This window comes from Lissotriton helveticus, chromosome 10, assembly GCF_964261635.1.
Source record: "Lissotriton helveticus chromosome 10, aLisHel1.1, whole genome shotgun sequence".
Classification (NCBI taxonomy): Eukaryota; Metazoa; Chordata; class Amphibia; order Caudata; family Salamandridae; genus Lissotriton; species Lissotriton helveticus.
Window position 1 is genome coordinate 548,359,957 of NC_136071.1, and position 21,588 is coordinate 548,381,544.

Genomic DNA, 21,588 nt, shown 5'->3' on the forward strand with positions numbered 1-21,588 from the left:
AGAATAGGACTGTCAGATGGGCAATTCTGGATTTTTTGAAGTTGAATTTGTAACCCTCTGCAGCGAAACCAAGTATTATGGTGTTCACTCTTTTCAAGTGAGTTTCCAAGTCATCATCTGTTAAGTAAATGTCATCGACATAAGATAATGCTTCATCATCATATTGTTGTAGTAATTCTGTTACTCTCGCTGAGAATACCCCCGGGCTATTCTTGTACCCCTGGGCTAACCGACAGAATTGTTTTTGAGTGCCATTTACTGAGAAAGCTGTTAAATATCTGCTCTCTGGTGCTATGTTTTGACAAAAGAATCCGTTGGAGATGTCCAAGGTTGTTTTGTATTTTTTGCGCACTATGTTATTCATTAGTGCAGCACTGTGTGAGTTTTGCACTGCAAAAGTTTTGCAACATGTGTTAAGGTGTCGGTAATCCAAAACTAGACGATATGAATTGTCTGGTTTGGAGACCGGAAACAAAGGGTTGTTCATTTGTGAGGTGCAAGTTTCAATCACCCCCTGGTATTCTAGCTGATCTAGTATTTCATTTACTTGTTTTTTAGCTTCTTGCTTAATTGGGTACTGCCTTTGTGCAGTAGGTTGTGATTTTAACTGGATTTTGTGAGGAGGAGAATCCTCATCCCATCCTACATGATTTTTATATAAAGCAGGTGCTAAGGCCACTGCCCACTTTCTAGCAAGTGTGTATTTTTTATGAATCGGGATTTGATTCGAGAAGGCAGGCATAATTACTTCTTCGCCATGAGGGCACTCCCTGACAAACTCTGGTGGCCAGTCTTTTTCAGCTAGAAGTATGTCATAACCCTTTGAGAGGTTATCCCAAAATAGTCCCCTTATTTTCCTAGTCTTATCTCCCTCTATACGTAATGTTATCTCGTATATTTTGTGGGGCTTGCTAACTCTGGTATCTGCAGTTTCCACTTGAAGGTATTCATTCGTGTCCACTGTCTCCAGATGATCCATAAGGACTTTGCGAGCTATGCTCACCTCTGCTGCGCTGTCTAGCATTGTCTGAGCCCATTCTCCGTTTTTCAGTTGTGTCCTCAGTATTCTCGGCATTGTTAACTACCTTGATACTGGCTACCTTCTTTTTTGGAAATTGTGATTTCTTTTTCAGTTGAGCAGGTTCCTTGTCTTTGGACTTGGCGTGCTCTTCTGATCGTCCTCTTCTTTCCGATTTCTGCGAGGAATTCTGAAAAGATTGAGAGGGACGTGTATCAATGTCTTGATATCTATCAGGTTTTTTAATATTATCCCTATTTCTAAGGTTATATCTATTCCCAGAGGGTTCACTCTGAGGTGACCTTTGTCTCGGGTTTGGAGATTTCTCTCTTCGCCTAGGAGACCTTCCTCTGGACTGGAATTTCTTTTCTTTTGGATTGGATTGTTTGTTCCCATCCCAGTTCTTTTTTGGTGAATTATTATTATTATTAAAAAACATTTTTTCTGGACTTGTAGTCAGTTGCGGTTTTACTGGTATTCCACCTAGACTATCTCTGCCTAGTTCTTCATAGGATTTTTCTATGATTCTGGCAATTTCAGCTGGTTGGTCTGCTATGTCTGTCTCTTTTAACCTCTGGCGGATCGCCACGTTTGCTGCTTCACCCTTTATGTTGGCTAGTAATATAGCCGAGACCTGCTTGAAGTCTTTTAGTAATTTCATACCAAGAGTTAAAGCAGGTTCTGGACCGTATTCATCTTGAATTTGTTTTAGCACATCTGGTATTACCGAAATGGATGGAACACCGTGCGTTTTTGTGTAGATGGAAGCAAAGACTGTACCCCAAGTGTCACAGTCCTCAATGTGTGGTGCGATTCCCATTGGGAGACATATAGTCAGAATCCTGTGTTTTTCCAGCGGGGTGGTGTCAGGAAACACCGCCTCTATTTGGGTAATTTTCTGTGCCAACCAGAATGGTATCTGTTCCCGTTTAGCTGGAACTTTACCTAGGCAGGATTGGATGTTCTGTGGTGTAATTTTATTTGTGTTCCCCTGGTGAGGGGTCAGCTGTGGAAGTTTAATCGCTGGCTGAATTGTTGAAGTCCGCATTACATACTGAACTAATTGTCTGTGAATTTTTAGTAGTTGTTTTAGCTGTATTAACAGCTCTGCTGCAGGCATTCTTTCGATGTCTGGATATGGTGTGTATCCGGCTAAGACCGGCCACGTTGCTCCTGGTCTTCCTAAAGGACCGAGCCTTGTAATGTGATTATTATGTTTTAGGGCGCCATCAAATAAGAGCAAATGCTCTTGGAATTTGAGTGGTACTTCCACCTCCTCGAAAGGAGTGTACTCATTAGGAGGTTCCTCTACTTTGTAATAGTGGAAGTACTTTGTTATAGTATTTAGCTGCTGGAAAATGTATCCATGTATAGTATACCTCTGTCTGCCGATATTCGTGTGCCTCGATTACGAATATGACTGTGCCACCTCTAGGTGTCAGTCCATTTTCTATAAGTTTTAAGGTTATAGATCTCCTTTTGGCGACCGGAATGAGTATTATATCCGCGTCTGCTGCTTGCATGGTAGCATCAGCATCTGCTATTTCAGTAGCTAATCTAGTAACCTCTCGTTCTTCATCGCTGTCCATTTTGCTGACAGGATGGTATTATGTTTATTTGCAGATCAGGTTTCTTTATGGAAACAGAGATTAGATGCACAATATTCTGGAACTGTTTTATCCTTCAACGTTGACTAGACCAAGAACCATACATAGGAGTTCCCTCCTGCGAGGTTTTGGAGGATACAATAACCTTTCACCCACTCCAGACGTCTTTGGAGTATTTGGGAAAAGGGGTCTGAGTGAGAAAGCACGACTGAGTTACTCTAAATGTCTTACGTTAGTTTTATCGCCCTTTCCAAACGCGTTGGGCGCCATGTAGTGTAGCTCCTATTTTCCCAATAGGCTCTGCGCATTGGAATAGTACCTACAGCAGTAAAGGCCTAGACCAGACGTTAACTAGGTCTACTACTGTCGATACTAGACTTAATTTTTGGGTTTGCCAGCTAAGCTCAGAGTTCGCTAGAAACTTTCTCGAATGTTCAAGGAAGGATTAACTCCCCTGATTAGACAAGAAGGGATTTAGTTTCTGACAACCATAGAACATGACAACTTTGCTCTCCCCTAATCAAGAGTCAATCTCAAGAGTCGTGTGAGCACAAGGCAATTATTTTACTCAGTCAGTACGTGCATTCTTAGTCTCATCAGAATGTAGAGAAAAGGAAGAGACGGGCGTGTTCAATAAAAGATGTTATTTATTGATCAGTCTCTTTTCTCGTACAAGAGAAATGGATCGATATTATTGCAATACTTATAGTTAAGTAAAGTGCATACATTAAAAGCAATAGTATAAAATAATACTGTAAAAACATTGATATGGTTTCTGAGCCATATGATGTTTAAAATGATTAAAATATATTTACATACACATATACATTTGACTAAACGTACTCAACTGGTGTTTCTAAATACGCCTACCCCGTGTACCTGACCTAAGTCTAATGCGTGGGCGGGAATAGAAAGTTACAGTTTAAGTTAAGTTTGTTTTTGCCAAGTGAATAACTAAAGAATTCTCTAGGAGGGGTTATTCAGTTCTGTACCTGGAATTTAGGATGAATGAGGAATGGTATCTCTTTCTCTGCTCTCGATATTCCAGGCTGCCTGCGAGGGCTGCCCAGAAGCGCCGGTGCTGGGTCTCTCGGCTTGAGATAGCAGCGCGTCTCTCAGCGCGTCAGGAAGGCGGGGCTGTTGCCTGCGGGGTCTGCTTCTGCTCTCTGCTTCGGCAAGTATGGCTGCTCCGTCTTGTCACCACGCGTGTGTTTGCATAGGGCAAGGTCGGCAATATTTATACCTTAAAGGTGCCGGGATTGACGTAAGGATGGACATAGGTACGTCAATAAAGATGTCATACGACTTGCTCGTTAGCACATTCTTTACTAAAGTTCTCTGTGAAATCAAAACAATGGCCGCACGGATTATCCAGGTTGTCATAGGTTTGATTTGTTATGAGAACGTCGTATGCCTTATCAGGGGCTGGAGGAATGTCGCTTGTCTAATTAGATCTCAAGCGTTATGACCTAATCAGATAACACGTTCCTGTGCCGTAGTGTGACTGCGTCAGATAACGGTATCTGCATCATGGGGGATTTCTTGCCTCATGGGCTGACTGTTAGTTAACTAGCTAGGTAGGTTAACCAGAATATGGTCAGGAATAGGGGGATCGATTCAGAACCTATAGAAATACACGACAGTGGCGCCCTTGCTACCCCATGGGTGTGCTTTATTAGAAGTCCTGCGTGGCACATGGGCACAGCCTTATTCCGGAGCCACGATTGATCGGTCCATTGCTAGTAGGCACCGTCCTGCCGCGGGGGATCCACTTTACCTGTCCTTTCACTCTGCTGCTCAGGGCCTGGTAATTCAGGTGGCTTTTGTGTTACAAGACTCCTCCACTTTGCCTTTGTTTCCTCCCACCCGGGAATCCCAGTGGCTGGATGCATGTGGAAGACAACTTTTTGCTTCTTCTAGTGTTTGCATTTGCGTCCTCCGCACTATGGGACTCCCTGGCTAACTTTCTTCCTTCCTTTCCGGAGGATTTGTGCCCGGAGTTTCTCAGTCTTGTCCTTTACGGCAAGGAGATGGCACATTTTTCAATACGCTCCTCCCTGGATATCACAGACTCTGTGTGCCGTGCTCTTGCATGATCGGTGGCTTTGCGCAGCCATGCCTGGATGCACGACAGTTTCTTCCCTGATAATATTTGGGAGAACCTCCAAGACATGCCATTTAACAAAATAGACCTTTTTGGGCCCCACGCGGATTCTATGATCTCCAGGCTTCTGTCAGGGCTACCGTAATTCTGCTGTGCCACTGACTGACTTTCTTCCTGGTTGCGGGTCTTCCTTTATGGCCCGGTTTTTATCAGAGACAGGTTGATGTCTCTGTATTGTCTGTATAGCTGTATGGCTGGGTTGTTTTTGTTTTCAGTCCTCTGACTGTCTGTTTTGCCAAGAGGACCCCCCCCCCCTTCTTGCCAGGGGTTGACCTTTTCCCTATGTGGGGTATTGGCTGGTGGCAGGTGTCTGCATTTGCTCCTGTGGAGTCTTCGTTGTGGGTATCCCTCGGGACTCATATACCCCTTTACCCGCGTCTGGCAGGGTCACATCGCTCTATTGTCTGTAGTGCTTCGACTCCCGGTCTACGTCTATGCTGTGTAGTGTCTACCTCACATGGCCTGGCATCATGCTTTTTGGCACATGGTCAGTCTTTCGCGCCAGCCCCTTCTTAGTTCTTCTCGCCAGTAGGGAGTTGCCGTGGGCCTCTATGTTGTACGTTGTTATAGCCTTTTGGTTTATTCCCCAGCAGTTTTCTCCACTTCCCCGCTGCTTCCGCTCAGGGATTTCTACGTTCTGCTGGCATTCTTAATGTGGCAGACTTGTGGAGCGGGTTCTCCTTGAACTCCCCTCTTCCTGGCATCTAGGACCCGTGAGTTGGTCCTGAGTACTCCCTTGTTAGGTTTGTGTTTTCTTCTAATTGTCCTGTGAGGGGACTGTTCTCTCTACTGGACCTGAGGCAGATGCTGCCTATAGCCTGGACTAGTTCCACTGTCTGTATAAATGCGGGTACTTTTGAGCGTACCCTAGTCCCAGGGTTTGGCTGGGTTTCGGCATCCTCTTGAGTCTGTTTCTGTGCCAAGATCTTCCTAATGGCTTGTGCGGGCTTTCCTGCCTTGGTCTTGGCCTTGTCCTCTTACATCACCAGATCTTCTCTGGTGTTTGAGGCCCATTGCCTTCTTGCTATTGTGCGCATCTCAGCTGTTCCTGCTATCTTGCTTCCTGGTGCTCTTCTGTTATGGTACTACAGACACCCTCTGGCCGCGTATGAGCGTCCTTCTGGTTGTGTATGGGCATCCTTTCAATGCTCTCACAGATGTCTGGCTGGCGAGGGTCTCAGCAGTACTCTTCCTTTATGGTACATGTGGGGGCGAGACGCTTTCTCTCCATCATACCACTTACCAGTCTTTTGGGCCCATAGGTTCAGTTCTACTTCTTGCGAGGTGCTGAACTCCCTTTTCACGCCCGTTTCTTTACTGAGTGTGTTTGTTTTCGATATCGGCCCTTGCTGGGCAAGGGTCAATAGCCTGCTTCCTTCATATCTTTACAGGAGCAGGTTCAACTGTGTTTTACGCTGTTAGAGTTGTTTAGCTGGGCCTAGCTCTGACTTGTCGACATCTTGGATACTGCGGATTCTTCATGCCCCTTTGCTAGTCTTCTTTCGAAGTTCGGCAATTTTCGCTCAGGCACCAGTGTTCTGGCTTAGTGTTTTCCTTCTTTCAACCCCTCGATATATAGGGGTTTTCGTGTTATTCTGGATGGGCTGTGGTGCCCTAGCCACCTCTTGATTCCCGCTGTCTTCAGAGCTTAGGGGTCTGGTGGTTGGCTGCTCTGTCATTTCTGTCCCCACTGCGTTTCGCCCTTTGGTTGGCGACACTCTTTTGGTCATGCTATTGACGGCTAGGTTCTCTCTGGACCTTAGTGGGGTTCAGTCGCAGTCCCGCCTCCTTTAGGGGTATGGCTTTGGTATCTATTCTAAGTTAAGGAATCTGCGGCTAGACGTCTCTATCAGATGAACAAGTTACTTACCTTCGGTAACTATGTATTTGGTAGAGACATAGTCTAGCCGCAGATACCTTAATGCCCGCCCGTCCTCCCCATCCTGCGACAACCCTTTCAGGTTGGGCTTCGTGGGCTTCTTGCCATCGCCTCCCTTTGGGTGGCTTTATTCCTCTGCGGGGTGACGTCTTCTCTTCACTCAAACTCACGATGCTACATTCTGTTTCGTGGCTCTGCTCTACTCATCCTTGTGATTGGATGGTATGCTCATATGCCATGTGTCCTTTACAACCCTTACCCTGGGTTGTCCGATGTGAGTCTAAATTTTTCTTTCTACCCCCCCCCCCCGTCCTTCCCTTCTATCTTCTTCAACCGCTTGGTCTCTTGTTTCCCCTGAACTCTAGCAGTTGCAGTCTCTGACAATGCTGCATTTGGTAGGTCCCTTATTCAGATCTGTTGTCTCCTTTTGGGTGACGCCTTATGCTGGGTTCTGGGCTGGTTGTCCTTCACTGTCATATATTGTGGTTGCAGCCTTTCTGCTGTGATGGTTCACCGAGGAGCTATGGCTGAATGGTAAGTCTTGTGCCTCTGGTGACACAGGTTCACACAGGCCAAGGATTCGAATCCTGCCTATGCTCTGCATCTTCTGCCTCTGGGGAAGGTTTTGGACTTAAACAATTGCGGGGGTCGCTCCCAGAGTGGTGCTCTGTTCTTTTCCCTCCCTCAGTTTACAATATACGGTGCCTGGCACTGTCTTTCTATGGTGATTTTCACCATACTTTGTTTTTTCTTTTTCTGCCAACTGTTCCCATATTTTCAGTTTTTGGTGGTGGCTTTGCGCTCTGACGCGGAAAAGTCTTTTGACGAAAACTGATGTCGGCACAGGCATATATGGCTCCGCTGACGTCATGTCCATGGACTACATCAGGGCGGAGTCGTACGGCGCCACCACCCGGCGCGCAGAGGTGCTGCTTTGCAAAATTTTCCCGATTCAGTCTGACGCCTGGGGGTATTCTAAGTTAAGGAATCTGCAGCTAGACTATGTCTACCAGATACATTGTTACTGAATGTAAGTAACGTGTTAGTGATAGATTCCTTACCGCCTCACCCATCCTCCCCATTCTGTGAACTAATTTCTAGGGTTACGGTCATCCCTTTCAGGGCCCTAGTTTCAATGCACCAGTGGTCAGTATCTTGCATGGCTCTGCTTTCCTGGCACAGAAAGTCATGTACAGAACTGAAGTCAGCGTGCGTGGGCGCGTCTAAGTAGCTCCAGCGACGTCATCTTGGCGACGACTCACGCGGAGCTGCATGACTGCGCCTACAGACGCGCAGGGGTACTGCAGACGAAAACTTTCCTTCTCAAGTCTGACGCCTGGGGGTAATTCTAAGGTAAGGAATCTATCACTAACTAATGTTTCTTACAGATATATTGTTACCGAAGGTAAGTAACTTGTTCATTAGGCCCGCAACCGCTTCAGGTCCTGCTGCTCCAGATTTCGTTCTAGCTAGTTTTCAACAGTTAAGTTGTTGAAACAAGCTGCTTCAAAGGACCAAACGCACACAAGAAGTGCAAGAAGGATTTTTCTGCTCAGTGTCTCTACTGTTCAAAAAGGAGGTGTTCTAGTCTGTGTCCCCTGACAACTGCCTCAACCTAGTTCTTGAAGCTTGTATTGGATATGCAGCTGACACTGGACCCCGCTCCAGACCAGGTACCCCCTACTCCTTTTCTTGAGTTTCCAGCATCTAGCACTGACCTAGCTTAGTGGGGCTTTTTCCCAGGCTATGCTTCTACAGTATTCTGCAGCTCCCCCTGGTGTACCTCTGGACGGTGAAGGCCCTTTATGGCCTCCGACTGAGATTCTGCTGGTAGGTCCAGCCTTGGCACCATCTTGACTCCAAAGTGCTTGATTTGCCCAATGCCTCTAGTACCACCTTTGGATTCTTACTGAAAAATATGAAATATCCTATAAAATTTTAGCTGCAGATTCCTTACCTTAGAATTATCCCCAGGCGTCGGACTGGATCTGTAAATTGTTTAGCAGTACCCCAGTGCTCTGGTAGGTGGCGTCATTCAGTTCTGCGTCCGCGATGGAAGTGGCATACGTAGTAGCTAAACTGGCGCCACCTCGCTGCGTTGACATCCGTTCTTTCCTTTCAGCGCCAGATAGTGCAGATCCATGAAGAGCTACCACTCTGCTACTTTGACTGGCTATTGTTTACCATTATTGAGAGAAAATGCTTTCTCCTGGTATGACAGGTATGTCTCCCAAGAAACCGGCTGGTTCCAAGCCATGTGGCACCTGTCACAGACCTATGTAATATGAAGTCTAAGAAGTTGAAGAGGTCTCCAACTTCACCGCGTCCGTCCAAATCTACGGACGAGGGAGTTGTCAGCACGCCAGGCTCATCACCTTGCAGAGCTCAAACCAAGGTCAGATCTGCACTTCCCAAGCTTTACCAGAGCAACTCCTGCCCAACAGCATGAGTTCCTGAGAAGCCATGCACCTCAATTTTGTGATGCCCAACCCTCGAGCGACTTCGGGTCCCATGGGTTGGGAATTGGCCCTTATTGGAATCTCGCCGGCAGGTACACCCTCGGCGTCAGTCATGCCTCATAGATTCAATGCTGGATCTATAGCAGTGCTATTAGCGAGACAGAGACGACCTCCGCTTCCTGCTCCCGTGCTGACACCTCCAGCATCATTGGCACCCATTTATTTATTTATTATTTCAAAAGTTTTCTATAGCAAGAACGTGACCAGCGAGGGTTTCAGAGTGCTTTACAGTTAATACATCAAGAAGGTTACAAGCAATCAAAACAGAACCAACAAAGCGAAAAATTCACAGACCTGTAAAGCCCAGCATTCTCATGACCCTTGCAGCTGGGCCACAAATCAGCGACTATGACCTCCATATCGAATGGAATAACCAGTCTGAGACAGAAATTTCTTCATCAGGAGGCCTTTGACTACTTTTTTTTTTTATAGAACAGTGGAAGGATCCACCCTTACTTAGGGGGGAAGGAAGTTCCAAATCCTCTGTGCCATACCGTAGAAGGCCAAATTTGCTCACTGAGGTTTTACATTTGTCGTCTTCAGTATTTGAGCCCTTGTTAACTTTTAATGAAGCCTTGAGTGAGCTTATTCTTGAGGTATGGAGGAAACCACTCTCTCCTCCTCCTGTGTCTAAATCAGTGGCAAGAAGGTATAGGTCAGCTCCAGGGGATCCACTCTTTCTGTCTTCTCATTCTTCTCCTGAAAGTTGGGTGGTATAGGCGTCCTGCTCTAAACAGTCATCGGGTGCTTTTCCCCAGGATCCTGCTGACAGGGACTCTAAGAAACTGGAGCAGTTGGCTAAGAAAGTCTTTTCATCTTCCAGCATGGCTCTTAAATCTACCAAAGCTACCTGTTTATTGGGTTGTTATATACATGCCTTGATGGACTCTGCTAAGCAGTTAGCACCCAAGTTACATGATGAAGAACGGGGAAATTTCATGGAGGTTCTGTCAGATGCTCAGGGTTCTGCTTGACAGGTTATTCAATCCGGCCTGGATATGGCTGATTCAGTAGCCAGAGTTATGGGTTCCTCCATTGCTACCAGAGGGCAAGGTTGGCTTAGATCCTCTGTTTTTTCCCCGGATGTTCAAGCTACTCTTGGTGATTTCCCTTTTGATGGTTTAAAGCTTTTCGGGGAGAAGGCGGATTCCGCCCTTCAAAGGCTTAAAGACAGCAGTGCTACGGCGAAGTCTTTGGGAGTGCAAACCATTTTCCATTTCCATTTTATTTCACTTGTATAGCGCGTAAATCACCCGAAGGTCTCAGAGCGCTGGCAGCTAATAAGGATCCTTAAAACCCAACAGATTCAGGAGGTCGGGGCTCGGTAAACTAGAGATTAAAAGAGCCAGGTTTTTAGTTGTTTTTGGAATTTCATATGATCTGGCTCTGCTCTCAGTGAGATGGGGAGGGAGTTCCATGCTTCTGGTGCGGTTTTGCTGAAAGCTCTGTCTCCGTTTCTTACTGTTCGGACTCTGGGAACGGAGAGAAAGGCTTTACTGGAGGAGCGTAGCGTCCTGCTTGGGACGTGAGTTTTGAGTTTCTGTTCAAGGTATGCAGGTCCATGTCCATTTACTGCCTTATGGACCAGGCAGCAAAGCTTGAACTTTATACGCTTTTGTACGGGAAGCCAGTGTAGTGATCTAAGGCATGCTGCTGAGGGGGTGCGAGGAGGTAGACCTAATACCAGCCTAGCAGCTGTGTTTTGGAGGACCTGCAATCGGTTCAGTAGTGTTAGGTTGATGGCCGAGAACAGGGCATTCCCATAGTCCATCCTGTTAACAATGAGTCCCTGGACTAGGGGCATGCGTGCTGAGAGAGGGATCCATTTAAAGATCTTCCTCAGGCTTCGCATCTGGCCATAACTGCTTCCTACTGTTTTTTTTATGTGTTCAGACATGGTAAACTTGTTGTCTAGAATTACTCCCAGGTTCCTGATGTATGGCTTAGGGGCGGGGCAGGGACCAAGGGAGTCTGGCCACCAGTCCGATGACCAGATTTGGTCAGCTTTGCCAAAAAGCATGACTTCGGTCTTTCCTGCGTTCATCATAAGATAGTTTCTGGTCATCCATTCTTGTATATCAGTCATACAGCTTTTGAACCTATCTTTTACGTCATCAGAGTTATGGTTAATGGTGACGAGAATTTGAGTGTTGTCAGCATAGGATATGGTCCCAAAACCATTTTCTCTGATGATCTTTGCCAAGGGGGAAACATAAACGTTAAAAAGGGTCGGGCTCAGAATATATCCCTGCGGGACACCTCTATCATTATTGTAGGAGATAGAGGTGTGGGGGCCTAGTTGGACCCTTGATCGCCTGTTTCCAAGGTAGCTTGATATCCATTGGAGGGCGTTGCCCTCGACACCAATCTCGGCAAGACGCTCTAGCAGAACGCGATGCGAGATGGTGTCGAAGGCCGCAGATAGGTCCAATAGAACCAGGATGGCTGACTTTTTTGAGTCCAAGGACAGTCTTATGTTGTCCACGATCTCCAACAGGGCCGTTTCGGTGCTGTGGAATGCCCTGAAACCGGATTGAGATGGATCAAGGAGTTTGTTAGACTCCAGGTGGGCAATAAGCTGTTTGTTAATTAGGGTCTCCATGACTTTCCCAAAGAGTGGTAAAAGGGAGATGGGCCTATAATTTACAAATTGATCCGGGTCAGCCGTGGGTTTTTTCAAAATGGGCCTGATTATTGCTTCCTTCCAGTGATTGGGGACAACACAGTGCTGTATTGATTGATTGAAAATATTGGTCAAGGTGGGGATCAGAACTGGGGAGATTTTGGATATAATTTGTGGCGAAGCAGGGTCTCCCGGTGCTCCAGATTACATTTTCAACAGAGTTTGGTTCACGTCTTTTTCAGCCAAGAGAGAACTGTTTTAGCGTGGTGGAGTGGGTATCGAGGGAGTTTTGCCTTATGGTGTGAGGGGTAGTGGCCTCATCCTCTGTCGTAGGTTGGGGAAACCGTTTGTGAATTTCATTTATTTTCTCATGGAAGTAGGAGGCTACGGATTCCACCCAGTTCTTGGAATCAGGGGGCGCCTGCTGTGTGCCTGGGGGTGTAGTGAACTCCTTGACAATATTAAACAGTTCTCGTTGTGAGTTTGCTGCTAGAGTGATCCTATTGCCTAGATAGACTTTTTTCGCCTCGGCGATATCCTTCATGTACTGCCTATGAGCAACTTTATATAGTTCCCTGTCTTGGGCGCTTTTTGTATGTCGCCATTTTCGCTCTGCCATCCTAGTGGAATATTTTATTTGTTTAAGCTCTGGCGTAAACCAGGGAGAATTATTTTTCGGAGGCTTAGAAGTGCACATGGGTGCTATATCATCTAGCGCAGTGGTGATGGCCGATTCAAATTCCATGGCAGCTAAACTAGGATTGGTGCATTGGGAGATTGAGGGAGGGGAAAAGGATTTGACAAAAGCTGGCATGGTGATTTTATTCCATGGTCTACTTCTTTTCATCTTGTCTGGGCGGGTCGCCGGGATCTTAGATCCATTTATTGCGAATTCTATGATAGAATGGTCCGTCCAGAAGACTGAATCAGTCTGTGTAATCGTGACCTTTGGGGAGTTGGTACATATAAGGTCAAGAGTGTGTTCAGCTACATGAGTTGGACCTGTGGGGAGTAGACACAATTGCAGAGCTTCCAGGCTGGCAGTTAGGTCTATGGTGCAAGGGTCAGTGGTGAGTTCGAGATGGTAATTAACATCTCCCAGGAGGAGGAAGTTCTCCGTAGTAAGAGCATAGGGCGCTATTGCTTCTACTAATTTCTCAGAGAAATTTGTCTTGGAGCCGGGGGGGTCTGTAAATGAGGGCTACCTTCCATGCTTCTTTATTGCTCACAGTCATGGTGGCAATGAGCATTTCACCCCAGCATTCGAGGTAAGAGTCATTTATGTAGATTTTTATGGCTGATTTATGAATTATTGACGTCCCCCCCCCCTTTTTGTTGCCATGGCGGTCGAGTCTATGTATTGTATAGGCCGGGGGTAGGGCTATTGCAATATCTGGCGCGGATGATTCCTGTAGCCAGGTTTCTGTGACAAACAGTATGTCTGGTTTAACAGAGTCTAGGAGTGCCCAGATTTGTAGAGCGTGTTTGGCCATTGATCTTGCATTGCAGTAGAGGCAAACTAGGTTAGGTGGGGTCTTTGGGGCACAATTGGTGTTATGAGATTTAGGTAGTTTGGTAAGAATAGGTTTTGGTTGAAGACTAGGGAGCTGGGATATAGAGAGTAAAGGCTTAGCTGGATTAAGGCTGTGTGGTTCAGCATTCGTATACCTGATGATGCCCATTTCTTGTTACTGTGTGAGGTGAGAGGCGGGCCGGGAAACAGGGTGACGAGCAGGATTTCTGGCGTCTGGAGTCAGCCGGGAGCGGACGGGCGCACACGGGCTTGCCTTTGGGGCTTGGTTATAAAAAATATTGTGGATTTGAAAGGTCTTCCTTTCATAGCTTGCGACAGCCTCCGCAACAGCAAAATCTGCTCTATAAGTCCTATAGAGGAAGAGCCAAGGGTCACCAACATGGGTCTACCCTCAATCTCTTCTCCTCCTCTTCTACCTTCACTGCTCCCCCTGGTAACGCAGGAAAGCAGCCCTAGATCGCCCATCCTGGATCATGTAGGTCCTGTAGGGGGTCGGTTGTCATTTTCTACAGGGTTGGAAATCGGTCACGTCAAACCTTTGGGTTTTGAACCTTGTAGAGAATGGGTACGCCCTTCCCTTTTGGGAATTTCCTCCACCTTACCCTCCTTGTCTAGGTTTTTGTTCAGAGGACCATTTACTTCTCCTACAGATGGAAGTCCTTGTGCTCTTACAGAAAGGTGTGATAGAGGTGGTCCCGGAGCGCAAGAGGGGTCAGGGATACTATTCCCAGTATTTCCTGATCCCCAAGAAGGATGGCAGGTTATGTCCTATCCTAGACCTCAGGATCTTGAATTTTTACCTAAAACAGGAGAAATTGAAGATGCTGACTCTTGCGCAGGTGCTTTTGGCGCTGCAGCAAGAGCACTGGATGGTGTCGATCGATTTACCGGACGCGTATTTTCACATTGCCATCCTGAAGTCGCACAGGAAGTATTTCCGTTTTACGGTGGGGTCGCAGCACTACCAGTTTGCGGTCCTCCCGTTTGGTCTTACTACTGCACCTCGAGTCTTCACAAAGGTGATGGCAGTGGTGGCGGCTCATCTCAGAAGATCTGGGATTCCAGTGTTCCCTTATCTGGACGACTGGCTGCTCAAAGCAGAGTCTCCAGAGATGGTGCTTCATCATCTGCATGTAACAACTCAACTGTTGTTCAACTTGGGTTTTTCAATAAACGTGCCCAAATCTCACCTGGTGCCCTCTCAGCGCATCCTGTTCATAGGGGCGGTACTGGATACCACTGTGTGTCGAGCTTTTCCTCCTCCTCAAAGATTTCTTGACATTCAGGAGATGATTCCTTTGTTTCACAATGGAGTGGTTGTTCCGGTCCTGAAGGTCCTTCGCCTGCTCTGTCTGTTAGCTTCCTGCATACTGTTGGTCAGTCATGCGCACTGGCACATGAGGGCACTTCAGTGGTGCCTCTGCAGGCAGTGGTATCAACACAACGGGGATCTCAGAGAGTCAGTCACGATCTCCAGAGAAGCTGCAGTGGAGCTGACTTGAAGTGTGCAGGGCAACCTGACTCAATGGCAGCCCTTTCAGTCTCCTCCTCCAGTGGCCACAGTGATCATGGATGCCTCCACTCTGGGGTGGGGTGCTCATCTGAAGGATCTGGAGGTCAAAGGTCTTTGGTCTCCAGAGGAAAGGTTGCTTCATATCAACCTTCTGGAATTGTGGGTCATACGCTTGGCACTAAAGGCTTTCCTTCCTTCCCTTTACTGTCAGTCAGTTCAGATTCTGACCTACAACACTACAGCGATGTGGTACATCAACAAGCAGGGAGGTGTAGGGTCGGACAGTCTGTCGAGAGGCTCTGCGACTCTGGTCCTGGGTACAGAACCATAATATTTGTGTTTGCAAATCATCTGGCCGGTGTGCTAAATGCTCGTGCGGACAGTCTGTCGGCTTTACTCAGCCGATCACAAGTGGAGGCTTCATCCAGAGGTGGTCCATCACATCTTCCAGATTTGGGAGACTCCTCGGTTGGACAGGTTTGCCACTCACGTGAAATGCGTTTTAATTGAATTGGAGGTCACAACTCCTTTACTCGTTTCCTCCCATACCCTTGATTCCTCGGGTTCTGAGGAAGATTGGCCAAGACCGTGCCCAAGTCATATTGATCGCTCTAGATTGGTCAAGAAGGGTGTGGCAAATAGATCTACTTTCTTTCATCGCACCCGCCGCTCCGTCTCCCTCTCAGGGCAGACCTCCTCTCATAAGTGCAGGTTCTACATCCCCACCTCCAGAGCCTGCACCTTCATGCCTGGAGATTGAACTGAGCAACCTGAATTCCTTCTCTCTCCTGCCGGATGTAGTGGATGTTATCTTATCGTCCAGGCGACACTCCACTAAGTCTATTTACTCTTGTAGATGGTCTAGATTTGTTAAATGGTGTGAAGAGAGATCCATTGATCCTTTAAAGGCCCACTTGTCAGATGTTCTACAGTTTTCACTTTTCTTGGCTCAGCAGGGTTGTGCTGTGGCCACTGTTAAGGGATATTTGCCAGCTCTTTCAGCCTTTCTTTGTTTGCCGGATCAGCCGCCTTTATTTAAGTCTCCCATTGTTTTGAGGTTTCTTAAAGGCCTCACTAATAGGTTTCCACCTACTCCTTTTGTTATGCCTCAATGGGATTTGAATCTTGTTTTAACTTTCTTGATGGGTTTGGGGGGGCGGAGCTAGCCGCGCTTGGAAATGGCCGCGCCGTAGGCGAGCTCTCCCGATCAAGCCACAATCCTGCAGTAAATCCTGGGTTTCACCGTGCCACATCCACCCAAAAACGCCTGCCTGCCGAGCGGACTGTCTCCGCTGCCGTTTGCTGCCACCCTTATGAAAAACGGCCGACATCGGCGCGACGGCACCGACGCGACCCGGGAGTGAAGAGGCGTCCTCTCTGACTGTACGTGATCAAATTCGGGCTACGCGAGCCCGCGGCTGCGCTGGTGTGCTGTAGGCCGTGTCGGCCCGAGAAAGCAGCGGCGCCTTGCAACCGCCACATTCCTGACGCCACCTGGTAGATCGGTCTGCATTCCTGTGATGCTCCCGCGAAGCGTGTGTTTATGTTGGCGGCACCAAGACTGAGGTGAGGAAGCGCTACTGTGCCTGCCACCCCTACCTCTACCGTCTCTCCCCGATAACGCGAGTGGCGGCTGGAATCTGCTTACGCCACATCTCTGGCTCTCCTACATCTCCTCTCGCCGTGGGGCCACGTTGGGGACTACATACCCCCCTTCCACAGAGAGGGCTATCTGCTGTACCTGCTGCACCTGCTGACTACCGGCGTGATCTCCTGTGCGAGCCTTGCCGAACTGGCTGCAGCTGGCTGAGGTTCCCTCCCGGATTAGCCCTTCATTCCGGACACCGGGGCCTTCCTGGGGGGGCGATCCGATTCCTGCCCACGCAGACGTTGGTTACTGACCAAGGCTCGTCGACCTGAGGCATATCCACCGAGGGTTATCCCCCCTAGCAGGACCCGGCCTTGCCGTTGGAACACGTGAATCTGGGCCGGAAGGTTGGAACCGCGCCGTCACCATGGGCAAACCGGAGAAGACGCAAACGAAAATTCAATTTGAGAACCAGCGGAAACTGCCCATGCCGTCCACGGACCACCAAACGCCGCCCCGCGATTCTGTACCCTCTTCCGCGGCTCAGACAACACTGGACGTGCAAGCTATGTTCACCGCCATTCAATCTACCCTGACCAACATAGACGGAAAGATTGATACGCTCACTTATCGGGTGGACCGCATGTCGGAGCGTCTAGATAAGCAGACGGAACGCATGGACATGGCGGAACGCCGAATATCAGACACCGAGGACGCCACGCAACAGCTTGAACTGCAAAGCCTTGCGGCTAAGACGGAAGATTTAGAAGCACGCTCGCGCCGCTGCAACTTGCGAATTTTGGGTATCGCAGAGACGACTCATATCAATAACATGGAAGCGTATGTCGAGACTCTCCTCACCACCATTTTGGGTAAGGACACTTTTTCAGCGGTATTCATCGTGGAGCGGGCACATCGCACATTGGCGCCAAAACCAGCGGTTGGAGCTAAACCGCGCCCTATCATTGCCAAACTGCTGAACTATAGGGATAGGGACGCAGCGCTCCGGAAAGCCCGCGAGCTTGGGTCTCTCACACATGAGGGCATGCAAATCTCAATATACCCGGACTTTACTTCTCAAGTACAGGAGGCCAGGAAGCAATATATGGACATCAAACGGAAGCTAAGAGAAAACGATGTTCCATATGCTATGCTCTACCCGGCGCGTTTGAAGGTAACTGCATGGGAAAAGCGTTATATGCAACACACCACGTGAAGTAGTTAAATATTTACAAGCCAACCATCCGCATGTGCTGAGACGTAAATCACCACGTGGTCAACAACACGACCAAGACCCCCCTTCGGATGCGGAATGACTGATGCAAGACATACCTGCCATGCAGAGGAGGACATGACTGCATGCCTGCACCTCCTAATATACAGTTGGTAGATTGGCTATGCGTAATATATTTGCTGCAGCGTTTACAGAACCCTTCTTACGATGTTAATTCTTTTTGATTGTTAATGTTGGCTCGATATCATGACTTAACTGCACGATGTAAGCACTGAGACCCAACTGTCACTGACTCACGCCACCGCGAGTGGCTTGATCACCCGGCATATGTATGCTGGGCTACTGGCGGGCTGTGACCGCCCCCCCCCCCTGTGTAATCCACACTATCTGCCCTGTTTAGGTATCGAAGTTCGAGGGCACCCTGATGTTATGGATGCTTATTTGTTGTTGTTTTGGTTCTGGGCTGACCGCTTTGGGTATAGGCTTTGTCGTGATTGGGATGGCGAAGTGGGTGGTGGGGGGGGGGTTCGACGATGGATAATGTCACAATTTGCTTCTGTCACAACGGTGTTCCTGGAACGCTTGCATCAGGTTAAATGACACAGTACACTTGCAGGTACTCGCGCGCTGCATCGCGCTTTGCGCCTTAAGTGCCGTGTTATTATTTTTAAACTGACCTGTTGACTATTTGTGTTAGTTTTAGTTGTATTTCCCCTGTTTTTAATGGGACTCATTGCACCCCCCTCACCTGCACTGTAATCGGCCTTCCACCGCTGTTGAGGCGGGTCCGGTTCCTGGGGTGGGATTTTCTTTGGGCGCCATCTTGGAGTGGTGTGCACTCTCGGTGGGTGACATTGAAGAGCGGTCTAGCGCCCCGGCTGATTGGAGGGATGCCTATTTAAAGCTCCCTTCAACGTGCAGCGGTATCGAGCAGCGGGTGTGCCCTCGCTGCGCCTGAGTCGTGCCAGAGTCCTGCCCGTCAGCGCGGGCCGCGGCGGGACTCTATGCTCTTTCCTCCTCATCATGACATCGCCTATGATCAGGTATCAAAGGGAAGATTTGCTGGCCATTCGGGGACTGATCACCGCTTGTGATCTTCCACCAGTGGCCCCGACATGTGGTCCTTATTGCTGTACCTGTGTTGGTTGGGCATTGGACACCCCCTCGCGTATCCGATCCTTGAATTTACCATCTCGGCAGAAACAGATGCCAGGAATGCGTGATCTTAACATCCGGAACTTGAATGTCAGATCACTGGTAAAACATTATCAGGAGTTATATGATCTTCTTAAAAAAGAGTCCCCTGATGTGCTTTTTTTGACCGAAACTTGGTTGCAGGATTCGGACTCTTCCATACTTAACCTCGCCTTCCCCCCTGACTATGCTATCTTTACTCTTAACCGGGGTACTAGAGGAGGGGGAATTGCGATGGCCGTTAAGTTGTGTTATCCTTGTGAATGGAAAGCCCTTATACTTCCAGGGTGTGAATGTGCCTTTTTTAGAATTTCATTAAACCACCACTTCTCCGGCCTTTTAATATACCGCCCTCCGGGCTGCGATGCTGCCTTTAGGGCTGCTCTCCCGGATTTAATCAGTACGGAGGCACTAAGATGTGCGAATTTTAATGTCCTCGGTGACCTCAACCTCCATCTTGACTGTCCGTCCTTGCCCTCTATCCGAAGTTTCCTGGCTGATTTAGAGGCCTTGCAGTTCTCCCAGCTGGTGACCTCCCCCACTCATCGTGATGGTCACATACTCGACCCGTTCTTTACCAACTTAAAGGGAATTAGAGTACTCTGTCCTATTCAGATGATTTGGACCGACCATATGCTAGTGAAAATTATTTTTCCCATGTCCGAACCTCCTTTTATATCTCAGGACAGAACTATCCTCAAGCGACATTGGAACAAACTAAAATTGGAGGACTTTTATCGTTTGCTGGAGAAAGTACCCCTGGGCCCTGTCACCAATGTTGATTGTGGATATGACTCTGGTATGGTCTAAACAGTGCTCAAAAGAGCACAGTCCTTGGTACAACAGTACCTTAGCGTCCCTTAAAAGAGCCTGCAGGCAGGCTGAAAGGCTATGGAGAAAGTCGTTTGATCCAGAGCTCAAGGCTTGCTACTTCGCTAAAACAAAGATCTATCACAGAGCGGTATGCAGAACTCGCGCAGCCTATTATGCCCAAGAGTTTCTGAACAGCCCCAACCCTTCGAAACTTATATTCAAGGTTTTAAAGGACCTCATGGCTAAGAGGGCTACGGCTGCAGAAATATGCTCGGACTCCCACTGTGAGGGTCTGGCCTCTTTTTTTCCTCGAGAAGGTGCAAGACATCTATCGAACCTTCCCTACGGTCTCGTCTAATCCAGAGCGAGCCAGTTGTATCTTGGGAGATAGCGAGTGTCTTGACACCCTGCCTTCCTTTGATCACTTGACTCTAAAAATTAAGTCGGGTTCTCCTGCAGATCCGCTTAAACCGGTTCAGCTTAGGAATATGCTGCCGCTATGCAGCAACCCGGTGTTGTCTCTGATCAACCTGTCACTATCCTCTGGTGTAGTGCCTATTAGGTGGAAGCAGGCCGTAGTCACACCCATTTTGAAGAAGGCTACCCGTGATCCGCTCAAGCCTGAGAACTATCGCCCGATCTCCTTGCTTCCCTGGGCCACAAAAGTTGCTGAGGCCCATGTGAACGGTATCCTGGCTGACCATCTTACCAGCTAACATTCTAGACCCTACTCAGAATGGGTTCCGTGCGGGCCACAGCACGGAGACGGCCCTACTTTCTATGGTCGAACATCTGCGTTCTGTGCTTGATGCAGGTCGGACAGCGGCACTATTACTATTAGATCGTAGTGCCGCGTTCGATACGGTCTCGCACAGGATTTTACTTCAGCGACTTGAGGAAGTAGGAGTCAAGGGCTCTGCCCTATGCTGGTTTCGATCTTTTCTCACGGATAGGTCGTTCCAGGTTGCGATTCCACCTGGCAAGTCCAAATCTTACCCGTTGGCCCTGGGGGTCCCACAGGGGTCATCGTTGAGTCCCACTCTATTTAATCTTTACGTGCGACCGCTGGCTGCGGTCGTCAAGCAATGGGGCCTGACGATGGTCTCATATGCTGATGATACGCAGCTGGCGGTCACGTTGAGTGGGGACTCTGACGTGGAGGCTCTCAGGTTCCGTGACGGTTTACGGGCAGTGGCCAATTGGATGAACTCTAACTGTCTCCAGTTGAATACCAAGAAGACAGGGGTGATGGTGGTCGGCAAGCAAGTGGAGCTATGGGGTGACAACTGGTGGCCTTCTGAACTAGGTATGACCCCCTCTCCTGTATCGGAGATAAAAAATCTTGGGGTCTGGCTTGACCCGACACTTAGTTTTATCTGTCACACCAAGAGGGTGGCGGCCTCTTGTTATGGCATTATTAGAGGACTTAGGCCTATACTTAAATTCTTTGATGCTCCCACCAGACAGCTGGTGGTTCAGGCATCAGTGCTGTCCCGGCTGGACTACGCCAGTTCGCTCTTGGCCGGGATAAACCAGTCTGAACTCACCCGGCTGCAGCGAGTGCAAAATGCTGCAGCCAGAGTAGTGGTAGGTCTGCCTAGGCGATGCTCGGTTTCAAAAACGCTGCACTCGCTTCATTGGCTCCCCATAAATCAGAGGATTAAATTCAAGGTTCTCTGTCTGGCATTTAAAATCCTCAAGGGTATGTCTCCCCAAATCCTGGCGAATCTTTTAACACCTTATGTTCCTCTGCGAACTTTGAGATAGTTGTGTCAGAACCTGGCAGTGGTCCCGTGCTTCAGGCTGAGTAGAACTGGCGGCCGCTCCTTTCGAGTGGTAGCAGCGAAGTGGTGGAATCTTCTTCCCTCTGAGATCCGGGCAATTGATGACCTTCTTCAGTTT